Source organism: Triticum urartu, chromosome 2A (assembly GCF_056163025.1).
Source record: "Triticum urartu cultivar PI428250 chromosome 2A, HENAU_Tu73, whole genome shotgun sequence".
Lineage (NCBI taxonomy): Eukaryota > Viridiplantae > Streptophyta > Magnoliopsida > Poales > Poaceae > Triticum > Triticum urartu.
In genome coordinates this window covers 594,797,676-594,810,467 of record NC_141874.1, presented here as the reverse complement: position 1 = coordinate 594,810,467, position 12,792 = coordinate 594,797,676, and positions in this window count along the sequence as shown.

The following is a 12,792-nucleotide window of genomic DNA, read 5'->3' as shown; positions in this document are numbered from 1 at the left end:
CCGACACTTTGCTGGATCGGAGTCCGGGGATCGTCATCGAGCTGAACGTGTGCTAAAACTCGAAGGTGTCGTAGTTTCGGTACTTGATCGGTCGGGCCGTGAAGACGTACGACTACATCAACCGTGTTGTGCTAACGCTTCCGCTGTCGGTCTACAAGGGTACGTAGATCACACTCTCCCCTCTCGTTGCTATGCATCACCATGATCTTGCGTGTGCGTAGGAAATTTTTTAAAATTACTACGTTCCCCAACAGTGGCATCCGAGCCTAGGTTTTATGTGTTGATGTTATTTGCACGAGTAGAACACAAGTGAGTTGTGGGCGGTATAAGTCATACTGCTTACCAGCATGTCATACTTTGGTTCGGCGGTATTGTTGGACGAAGCGGCCCGGACCGACATTACGCGTACGCTTACGCGAGACCGGTTCTCCCGACGTGCTTTGCACAAAGGTGGCTAGCGGGTGACAGTTTCTCCAACTTTAGTTGAACCGAGTGTGGCTACGCCCGGTCCTTGCGAAGGTTAAAACAGCACCAACTTGACAAACTATCGTTGTGGTTTTGATGCGTAGGTAAGATTGGTTCTTGCTTAAGCCCGTAGCAGCCACGTAAAACTTGCAACAACAAAGTAGAGGACGTCTAACTTGTTTTTGCAGGGCATGTTGTGATGTGATATGGTCAAGACATGATGCTAAATTTTATTGTATGAGATGATCATGTTTTGTAACCGAGTTATCGGCAACTGGCAGGAGCCATATGGTTGTCGCTTTATTGTATGCAATGCAATCGCGCTGTAATGCTTTACTTTATCACTAAGCGGTAGCGATAGTCGTGGAAGCATAAAATTGGCGAGACGACAACGATGCTACGATGGAGATCAAGTTGTCGCGCCGGTGACGATGGTGCTTCGAAGATGGAGATCACAAGCACAAGATGATGATGGCCATATCATATCACTTATATTGATTACATGTGATGTTTATCTTTTATGCATCTTATCTTGCTTTGATTGACGGTAGCATTATAAGATGATCTCTCACTAATTATCAAGAAGTGTTCTCCCTGAGTATGCACCATTGCGAAAGTTCTTCGTGCTAAGACACCACGTGATGATCGGGTGTGATAGGCTCTACGTTCAAATACAACGGGTGCAAAACAGTTGCACACGCGGAATACTCAGGTTATACTTGACGAGCTAAGCATATACAGATATGGCCTCGGAACACGGAGACCTAAAGGTCAAGCGTGAATCATATAGTAGATATGATCAACATAGTGATGTTCACCAATGAAACTACTCCATCTCACGTGATGATCGGACATGGTTTAGTTGATTTGGATCACGTAATCACTTAGAGGATTAGAGGGATGTCTATCTAAGTGGGAGTTCTTTAAGTAATATGATTAATCGAACCTAAATTTATCATGAACTTAGTACCTGATAAGTATCTTGCTTATTTATGTTTGATTGTAGATAGATGGCCCATGCTATTGTTCCGTTGAATTTTAATGCGTTCCTTGAGAAAGCAAAGTTGAAAGATGATGGTAGCAATTATACGGAATGGGTCCGTAACTTGAGGATTATCATCATTGCTGCACAGAAGAATTACGTCCTGGAAGCACCGCTGGGTGCCAGGCCTGCTGCTGGAGCAACACCAGATGTTATGAACGTCTGGCAGAGCAAAGCTGATGACTACTCGATAGTTCAGTGTGCCATGCTTTACGGCTTAGAATCGGGACTTCAACGACGTTTTGAACGTCATGGAGCATATGAGATGTTCAAGGAGTTGAAGTTAATATTTCAAGCAAATGCCCGGATTGAGAGATATGAAGTCTCCAATAAGTTCTATAGCTGCAAGATGGAGGAGAACAGTTTTGTCAGTGAGCATATACTCAAAATGTCTGGGTATAATAATCACTTGATTCAGATGGGAGTTAATCTTCCAGATGATTGCGTCATTGACAGAATTCTCCAATCACTGCCACCAAGCTACAAGAGCTTCGTGATGAACTATAATATGCAATGGATGAATAAGACTATTCCCAAGCTCTTCGCAATGCTAAAAGCTGCGGAGGTAGAAATCAAAAAGGAGCATCAAGTGTTGATGGTCAACAAGACCACTAGTTTCAAGAAAAAGGGCAAAGAGAAGAAGAAGGGGAACTTCAAAAAGAACAGCAAGCAAGTTGCTACTCAAGAGAAGAAACCCAAACCTGGACCTAACCCTGAAACTGAGTGCTTCTACTGCAAGCAGACTGGTCACTGGAAGCGGAACTGCCCCAAATATTTGGCGGATAAGAAGGATGGCAAGGTGAACAAAGGTATATGTGATATACATGTTATTGATGTGTACCTTACTAATGCTCGCAGTAGCACCTGGGTATTTGATACTGTTTCTGTTGCTAATATTTGCAACTCGAAACAGGGACTACGGATTAAGCGAAGATTGGCTAAGGACGAGGTGACGATGCGCGTGGGAAATGGTTCCAAAGTCGATGTGATCGCAGTCAGCACGCTACCTCTACATCTACCTTCGGGATTAGTATTAGACCTAAATAATTGTTATTTGGTGCCAGCGTTAAGCATGAACATTATATCTGGATCTTGTTTGATGCGAGACGGTTATTCATTTAAATTAGAGAATAATGGTTGTTCTATTTACATGAGTAATATCTTTTATGGTCATGCACCCTTAAAGAGTGGTCTATTCTTATTAAATCTCGATAGTAGTGACACACATATTCATAGTGTTGAAGCCAAAAGATGCAGAGTTGATAATGATAGTGCAACTTATTTGTGGCACTGCCGTTTGGGTCATATCGGTATAAAGCGCATGAAGAAACTCCATACTGATGGGCTTTTGGAACCACTTGATTATGAATCACTTCGTACTTGCGAACCGTGTCTTATGGGTAAGATGACAAAAACACCATTCTCCGGTACTATGGAGAGAGCAACAGATTTGTTAGAAATCATACATACAGATGTATGTGGTCCGATGAATGTTGAGGCTCGTGGCGGATATCGTTATTTTCTCACCTTCACAGATGACTTAAGCAGATATGGGTATATCTACTTAATGAAACACAAGTCTGAAACGTTTGAAAAGTTCAAAGAATTTCAGAGTGAAGTTGAAAATCATCGTAACAAGAAAATAAAATTCCTACGATCTGATCGTGGAGGAGAATATTTGATTTATGAGTTTGGTGTACATTTGAAACAATGTGGAATAGTTTCGCAACTCACGCCACCCGGAACACCATAGCATAATGGTGTGTCCGAACGTCGTAATCGTACTTTACTAGATATGGTGCGATCTATGATGTCTCTTACTGATTTACCGCTGTCGTTTTGGGGATACGCTCTAGAGACGGCCGCATTCACGTTAAATAGGGCACCACCAAAATCCGTTGAGACGACGCCTTATGAACTGTGGTTTGGCAAGAAACCAAAGTTATCGTTTCTGAAAGTTTGGGGCTGCGATGCTTATGTGAAAAAGCTTCAACCTGATAAGCTCGAACCCAAATCGGAGAAATGTGTCTTCATAGGATATCCAAAGGAAACTATTGGATATACTTTCTATCACAGATCCAAAGGCAAGACTTTTGTTGCTAAATTCGGAAACTTTCTGGAGAAGGAGTTTCTCTCGAAAGAAGTGAGTGGGAGGAAAGTAGAACTTGACGAGGTAACTGTACCTACTCCCTTATTGGAAAGTAGTACATCACAGAAACCTATTTCTGTGACACCTACACCAATTAGTGAGGAAGCTAATGATAATGATCATGAAACTTCAGAACAAGATACTACTGAACCTCATAGATCAACCAGAGTGAGATCCACGCCAGAGTGGTACGGTAACCTGTTCTAGAAGTCATGCTACTAGATCATGATGAACCTACAAACTATGAAGAAGCGATGGTGAGCCCAGATTCCGCAAAATGGCTTGAAGCCATGAAATCTGAGATGGGATCCATGTATGAGAACAAAGTATGGACTTTGGTTGACTTGCCCAATGATCGGCAAGCAATTGAGAATAAATGGATCTTCAAGAAGAAGACTGACGCTGACGGTAATATTACTGTCTACAAAGCTCGACTTGTTGCAAAAGGTTTTCGGCAAGTTCAAGGGATTGACTACGATGAAACCTTCTCACCCGTAGCGATGCTTAAGTCTGTCCGAATCATGTTAGCAATTGCCGCATTTTATGATTATGAAATTTGGCAGATGGATGTAAAAACTGCACTCCTGAATGGATTTCTGGAAGAAGAGTTGTATATGATGCAACCAGAAGGTTTTGTCGATCCAAAGGGAGCTAACAAAGTGTGCAAGCTCCAGCGATCCATTTATGGACTGGTGCAAGCCTCTCGGAGTTGGAATAAACGCTTTGATAGTGTGATCAAAGCATTTGGTTTTATACAGACTTTTGGAGAAGCCTGTATTTACAAGAAAGTGAGTGGGAGCTCTGTAGCATTTCTGATATTATATGTGGATGACATATTACTAATTGGAAATGATATAGAATTTCTGGATAGCATAAAGGGATACTTGAATAAGAGTTTTTCAATGAAAGACCTCGGTGAAGCTGCTTACATATTAGGCATTAAGATCTATAGAGATATATCAAAACGCTTAATTGGACTTTCACAAAGCAGATACCTTGACAAAGTTTTGAAGAAGTTCAAAATGGATCAAGCAAAGAAAGGGTTCTTGCCTGTGTTACAAGGTGTGAAGTTGAGTAAGACTCAATGCCCGACCACTGCAGAAGATAGAGAGAAAATGAAAGATGTTCCCTATGCTTCAGCCATAGGCTCTATCATGTATGCAATGCTGTGTACCACACCTGATGTGTGCCTTGCTATAAGTCTAGCAGGGAGGTACCAAAGTAATCCAGGAGTGGATCACTGGACAGCGGTCAAGAACATCCTGAAATACCTGAAAAGGACTAAGGGTATGTTTCTCATTTATGGAGGTGACAAAGAGCTCATCGTAAATGGTTACGTTGATGCGAGCTTTGACACTGATCGGACGATTCTAAATCGCAAACCGGATACGTGTTTACATTAAACGGTGGAGCTGTCAGTTGGTGCAGTTCTAAACAAAGCGTCGTGGCGGGATCTACGTGTGAAGCGGAATACATAGCTGCTTCGGAAGCAGCAAATGAAGGAGTCTGGATGAAGGATTTCATATCCGATCTAGGTGTCATACCTAGTGCATCGGGTTCAATGAAAATCTTTTGTGACAATACTGGTGCAATTGCCTTGGCAAAGGAATCCAGATTTCACAAGAGAACCAAGCACATCAAGAGACGCTTCAATTCCATCCGGGATCTAGTCCAGGTGGGAGACATAGAGATTTGCAAGATACATACGGATCTGAATGTAGCAGACCCGTTGACTAAGCCTCTTCCACGAGCAAAACATGATCAGCACCAAGGCTCCATGGGTGTTAGAATCATTACTGTGTAATCTAGATTATTGACTCTAGTGCAAGTGGGAGACTGAAGGAAATATGCCCTAGAGGCAATAATAAAGTTATTATTTATTTCCTTATATCATGATAAATGTTTATTATTCATGCTAGAATTGTATTAACCGGAAACATAATACATGTGTGAATACATAGACAAATAGAGTGTCACTAGTATGCCTCTACTTGACTAGCTCGTTAATCAAAGATGGTTATGTTTCCTAACCATGGACAAAGAGTTGTTATTTGATTAACGGGATCACATCATTAGGTGAATGATCTAATTGACATGACCCATTCCATTAGCTTAGCACCCGATCGTTTAGTATGTTGCTATTGCTTTCTTCATGACTTATACATGTTCCTATGACTATGAGATTACGCAACTCCCGTTTGCCGGAGGAACACTTTGTGTGCTACCAAATGTCACAACGTAACTGGGTGATTATAAAGGTGCTCTACAGGTGTCTCCAAAGGTACATGTTGGGTTGGCGTATTTCGAGATTAGGATTTGTCACTTCGATTGTCGAAGAGGTATCTCTGGGCCCTCTCGGTAATGCACATCACATAAGCCTTGCAAGCATTGCAACTAATGAGTTAGTTGTGAGATGATGTATTACGGAATGAGTAAAGAGACTTGCCCGTAACGAGATTGAATTAGGTATTGAGATACCGACGATCGAATCTCGGGCAAGTAACATACCAATGACAAAGGGAACAACGTATGTTGTTATGCGGTCTGACCGATAAAAGATCTTCGTAGAATATGTAGGAGCCAATATGAGCATCCAGGTTCCGCTATTGGTTATTGACCGAAGACGTGTCTCGGTCATGTCTACATTGTTCTCGAACCCGTAGGGTCCGCACGCTTAAGGTTTCGATGACAGTTATATTATGAGTTTATGCATTTTGATGTACCGAAGTTTGTTCGGAGTCCCGGATGTGATCACGGACATGACGAGGAGTCTCGAAATGGTCGAGACATAAAGATTGATATATTGGAAGCCTATATTTGGATATCGAAAGTGTTCCGGGTGAAATCGGGATTTTTTCGGAGTACCGGGAGGTTACCGGAACCCCCCGGGAGGTATATGGGCCTTAGTGGGCTTTAATGTAAGAGTGGAGAGGTGGCCATGGCTGGGCCGCGTGCCCCTCCCCCCCTAGTCCGAATAGGACAAGGAGAGGGGGGCGGCGCCCCCTTCCTTCTCTCTCTCCTCTTTCCCCCTCCCGAATCCTATTCCAACTAGGAAAGGGGGGAATCCTACTCCCGGTGGGAGTAGGACTCCTCCTGGCGCGCCCTCCTCCTGGCCGGCCGCACCCCCCCCCCTTGATCCTTTATATACGGGGGCAGGGGGCACCCCTAGACACACAAGTTGATCCACGTGATCATATTCTTAGCCGTGTGCGGTGCCTCCTTCCACCATAATCCTGGATAATATTGTAGCGGTGCTTAGGCGAAGCCCTGCGACGGTAGAACATCAAGATCGTCACCACGCCGTCGTGCTGACGGAACTCTTCCCCGACACTTTGCTGGATCGGAGTCCGAGGATCGTCATCGAGCTGAACGTGTGCTAAAACTCGGAGGTGCCGTAGTTTCGGTGCTTGATCGGTCGGGCCGTGAAGACGTACGACTACATCAACCGCGTTGTGCTAACGCTTCCGCTGTCGGTCTACAAGGGTACGTAGATCACACTCTCCCCTCTCGTTGCTATGCATCACCATGATCTTGCGTGTGCGTAGGAAATTTTTTGAAATTACTACGTTCCCCAACAAACGGACGGGGCCGGACAGGATGGGGTCGCGCGGTGGAGTTGGCCTTAGAGCATCTACAACGTAGGGCACCCTGAACTCGTCTCAAAACATCCGGACGGATGGCCCGGTCATTGAGAGGTCACTTAAATGGGACTCAACGTCCGGGTTAGCTGGCAAACTTCATATCCAGCCCAAATATGTGGCTGTTACGGGGCGTCCGAGAGTGTCTGCCACATCGGAATTGGACCACGCTGGCCCATCTGACCCCACATATATTCCTGTTCATCCTTTCATCAAATCAAACCCTAGCCACTTCACTCCACTCCCCTCCATCACCCAAACTGCCGCCCGGCGATCTCTGTCCTTCTCCGGAATGGCACTCCGTGGGCATGCCCGGTGCAGCCTTCAAATCTTCCCTTCCGCATCACCGGTTCGGTGTGCCCGCCGTGGGAAGGAAAGGATAAGGGCGACGGAGGCCCGCCTCGCTGTCGACATGGTGTCGGCGGAGGCGGCTGATGCGGCGGCGTGGGTGGCCGCAGAGGAGGAAAAGCCATCACCCGATAGCAGAATCAGGCGGTCTGTGGCATGGTCGGACTACCACCCAAGGAGGAGAGGGAGGACAGCGGGTCGGACAGCGACGGCGACGAGTAGATCCGGCTCGATCCCAACTGCGTCTTCGACCGGTACTTTCGCGAGAAGGACGACAATGGCACCGGGAAGGGCAAGGGCAGCCGTGGATAATCTCCTCCACCACAGCCAAACATGCCAAATTTTGGTAATCCAATGGCATGTTATGTTGTAGTAGCCGGACAATATGTGTAATGCGTCGTTTACGTAGTTGCATGAGTTTGTATGGATTTGAGGTATGCTAAATGAGGTGGCCGGTTGTGAGAAGGGAAATTTAAGGCTTGACCACTAAGTGTCCGTGAACACGCTCGACCGCATCTGTGGGTGTTTGAGGGTTCAAATTTGCCAAGTCCTCTTACCCCATAGCTTCAGAGAAAAATAGGTTATAAACATTGTACGTTGTGAAGATTTTTTTTCAAAAAATTAGCAATGACCACACAAATTCTTAGGGCTGGCTTAGTGCGGGTGTTTGCAAAGACATTAATCCGGATATTTGGTCCCGAGTACCCCCGAGCTCCCAATGAGGACAAAAAAATGGCGATGAACGAAGCAAGAGGATAGTGGGCATGCTTGGGAATGTGGATTGCACGCGTTGGAACTGGAAGAACTATCCAAAGCCTTGCGCTAGGCAGTACACCGGACATCAATGCAAACCAACTATTGTACTCGAAGCCATTTTTTCACATGACTTGTCGATTTGGCATTGCTTCTTTGGGTTGCCGGGGTCTCTCAATAATATCAGTGTATTGCATAGGCCACAACTTTTTGCGCAGTTTACTGGTGAAAATGCTTCGGCTTGCAACTACGCGGTCAATAAATATGATTATACCATGGGTATTATCTTGCCGGCGGTATTTATCCTTGGTGGGCAACATTTGTGAAGAAAATTAGTAAGTTGGTAGGAGAAAAACAAACTATTTTTTTGCCCAAGCACAAGAAGCATGCCGAAAAGATATTGAAAGGGCATTTGATGTGTTGCAAGCTCGGTTTGCCACTGTTTGAGGTCCTGCTTGCTTTTGGGATAAGAAATCCCTCTCAAATACCATGACTGCATGTATAATTCTACACAATATGATCATCGAGAATGAGAGAGATTTAAACTTGGAGTCTTTCTGTGACAATATTGGTAGCCATGTCAAGCCTACCAGAAACCTATTGAAATCAATGCATTTATTCAGACCTACCGGCAGATTGAAGACCATGACAAACACCAGCAGCTCCGCAATGATCTCATTAAGCATCAATAGCAATTGTATAAGCAGTAGACTCTCATTTTATTAATTTGATCTATTGTTTTCATGTGTGATTTGAACATTTTTTTAATTTCAGACAATTTGTTATTGTAATACTTTTTGAACCATTTGTTATTTGGATTGGAACATTTGTTGTATTTGAGATGATAATTTTATTATACGATGTTAAAACATTTAGCTTTCATATGTATTGTTGTTTTTATTTGATTTTATATGTCTAATTCATGATTTGCAGTGTCGAGCAGAACCGACCCCGTCCCGTACTGCAAATCCATTATACTGCAAATCCTCGTATTCTGTCTTCTTACACCAGTCCAAGTACACTTGTCAGTGTATACATGTCTTGGTCACATATACTACCTCGAGCGTGTCTCGTTGATTGACATTTTCGCTACACGTGGTTTCTTTTTGGAGGGAAAGCCACAGTAGTCGTAGCTACTACTACCTTCGTACTGGTTTATTGGTCCTTATTGTAATCTATATCAAATTTTAATCATAAATTTAACTAACAAAATGTTCATGCATATCATAAAAATTTATATCATTAAAAACTATGTTCGAATACAAATCCAACAATATAATTTATGTTGGCATGCACTATCATTTTGTCAGTTAGATCTTCGGTCAAAATTGAGCATAAATTATATAGGGGACTAATAAAGATGGACGGAGATAGTACTCCACAGGTACATAGGACTCATTTCCTACACAAAATTTGTTGCTATGCCATGTCCTGCCGGCGTTTCTCATTTTCTATCTTGCCGCCACAGAAACTCCGTCATCCTCGTGAAAGAAAATCATAAAAATTCGAAGCTGTCAAACCGTTTGCGATCGGATGCTACAGGAACCTAAATAACTAAACCAAAGATTCTAACAGCTGAGCAACTAAATCCTCTAATTGTTGAATATAAGGCAACTGTCCAAAGCATATAGCATTGGACTTAGCAGGGAAATGGACAGGAACAGAAGATGCTTTGCTGGTGAGGGCAGGCAGCCACAGCTACCATGCCGTCCAATTATTGGCAACGGCCAGGATTATCGCCCTACAACCAAGTGGATCTTACTTGGCGCTCTGCGTTACGTCGTGCGCACGTATGTACCTCGAGTAGTCGGGATTATACAAACAGCTTTGCTGAAACACATCTACTCCCTCCATTTCGAATTACTTGTCGCAGATATGGATGTATCTAGATGTATTATAGTTCTAGATACATCCATTTCTGTGACGAATAATTTAGAACGAAAGGAGTAGATGTGATGTAGACAAACCCTTATACAAAAATCTACTTGTTTTTTGTTTGAAAATTTGTGATACTCCTTTCGTAAAGTGATCTAAATGCTCTTATATTTCATTACGATGAGAGTACATACTGTCAGAGTCATGTCATCTCATTTTCATTTTCACACCGTTCAATCAGACTGGACTGACAGTGGCTAGTAAAAACAAGTTACTGCATGAAAACAAAAGGAGGAATATAACGTCGTAAGACATGCTAGGACGTACTGTTTTCTCTCTTCAGCATAACATTCTACATTTCTACTGCTTCTGAATCAGCCTAATTCTAGCATCCTCTATGAGACTGAGGAAGACGGTCGAGTCATGCAAGCTGTGTGCGGGCAGAGGTTTTAAAATCGTGCGTCGACGTCGCCGCTGGCCCCTGGGGCGTTGGACGCATCGCGGGATATCGAGTTCGAAAGCGACGCGTGTCTCAAATGTAGAAATCCACCAATTCCGTCCATCTCATGCTCCTGTTCATTCCTTTCCACCCACATATGCACATATGTTTGTATATTGGATGAATTCCATATATGCCATTCAAAACTTGTCCGTACCCCCATCTGCCATTGCCAATTTTCCTCTGTCAAATATGCCATCGAAAATTTGCACCGCGTACAGATATGCCACTATGGCCAGTTTGACTGTTAGTTGACCGTCAAGTGAAAGGTGAAAAGACAATTTTGCCCCTGACCTACATTGTAGTAATAGAGCGACACTGCAGCGTTTGATGCACTGTAGCGCCCACTTTTAAAAAAATGTGAATATCTGTACCGCCCACTTTTTTCAAATTTTGTTGACTTAAAAAAAATTGTTCGCAATATGGGACGGAGCCTGCTGTAGCAACAATTACTGTAGCACGCGATTTTTTTAAAACTGTGCCACCTAGTTTTTCCAAATTTTGTTCACTTTAAAAAAAATTGTTGGCAACACAGGCTCCGTCGCAGTAATTTCACTTTTAAGAAATATGTTATTAAAAATTGTTCGCAATATAGAAGGACACATTTTTAAAAAAAAAATCATGCGCTACAGTAATTGTTACTACAGTACGTCGCCCGCTGCACTAGTTGTTCCAGTAGTGGACGTGAAAGTATTCTGCGCAGTGCATCGAACGCTACAGTACTGGATCGATAAAGTTGGTGCTGCAGTGCACAAGAACGCCCAGGGGCAAAATCGTCTTTTCACCTTTCACTTGACAGTCAACTAACGGTCAAACTGACTATAGTGGCATATCTGTACGCGGTGCAAATTTTCGGTGGCATATTTGACAGAGGGAAATTTCCAATGGCATATACGGATACGGACAAGTTTTGAGTGGCATAGGAATTCACCCTCGTATATTTTTCTCCTTCCATTCAGATTAACGAGGCGATGCGCTCCAGACGTTGCAGCCACAAGCAACCGCTGTTCGGATTAGGCTCTAGTATACTTCATGCCCCCGAATCCCTGTGAGCTTATCTTATGCTTTGATGGCTTTGCTGGCCTTGATTAACTAATGAGGTTTTGGAGGCGAGTGAGGGTTGTTTTCAGCTGCGCTGCGCACCACCTGGGCCAACCTGTTCTGGCACCTTCTCAAGATTTTTCCTCTCAGCCGTTCCATCATTCATCGCGACTAGCAAAGCGACGCAAAAATGTTTATAAAACTGCACACTTCCGTGTGTGGGCTAGCTACATCATATTCATGCACTGCTTTTTCCTTGATAAAGATGCCTGCGTGCTTTGTCTTTGGACAAGGAAGGGGTTTAGACTTTAGAAATGGAGCGATGATCTGTATGGAAGGAAGCAATCCAACGGCACCTGGAAACGCATTATTCCTGGCGCCAGCACGCTGTGTGTGTGGGCGGATGAGTTGCTGTAGATTCTGCCAACACGGACGCATTATACGTAGAGAATCTTGTAGTTGGACCGACGCAGCAGCAGCGGAGGTATGTACGTATGCATCATGAACGAGCATGTATTCTGAAATATTTGTTGTTTCGTAGGTCCGCCTGCGGTACACGCATCGCTATTGACAGATCAAACTCTGGCGTTTGGTGCAACAGTGCGTCAGCCAGATTACTGTTCATCGATCGATCGGGATCGTGTGCACGGATAGATCTTGGTGTTTATTGGCCGGGTTCACCGCATGTGGCGTATGTCGCGTGAGTAGGGCTTCACATGCGGTCGACAAAACGGCGGGTTTTCCTGATGACGTTTCTGGCGCTGGTTACTGGCGCGAATGAGACGCAGACAATTCCCTCCTTTCTCTGCTTTATGTTGCATTTGTTTCCTTCACGGGATTGGGATAAGATCTTCGCAAGTCAAGGGGGCCAAGATCACGTTTTCGCTACGAGTCCCGGTCGAACGTGTGCTCCATGGCTGTGAAATCGCCACCTTTGCATCTACAGGAGCTTGCCGACGTGATCCAGTTCAGTCGAAGGGTG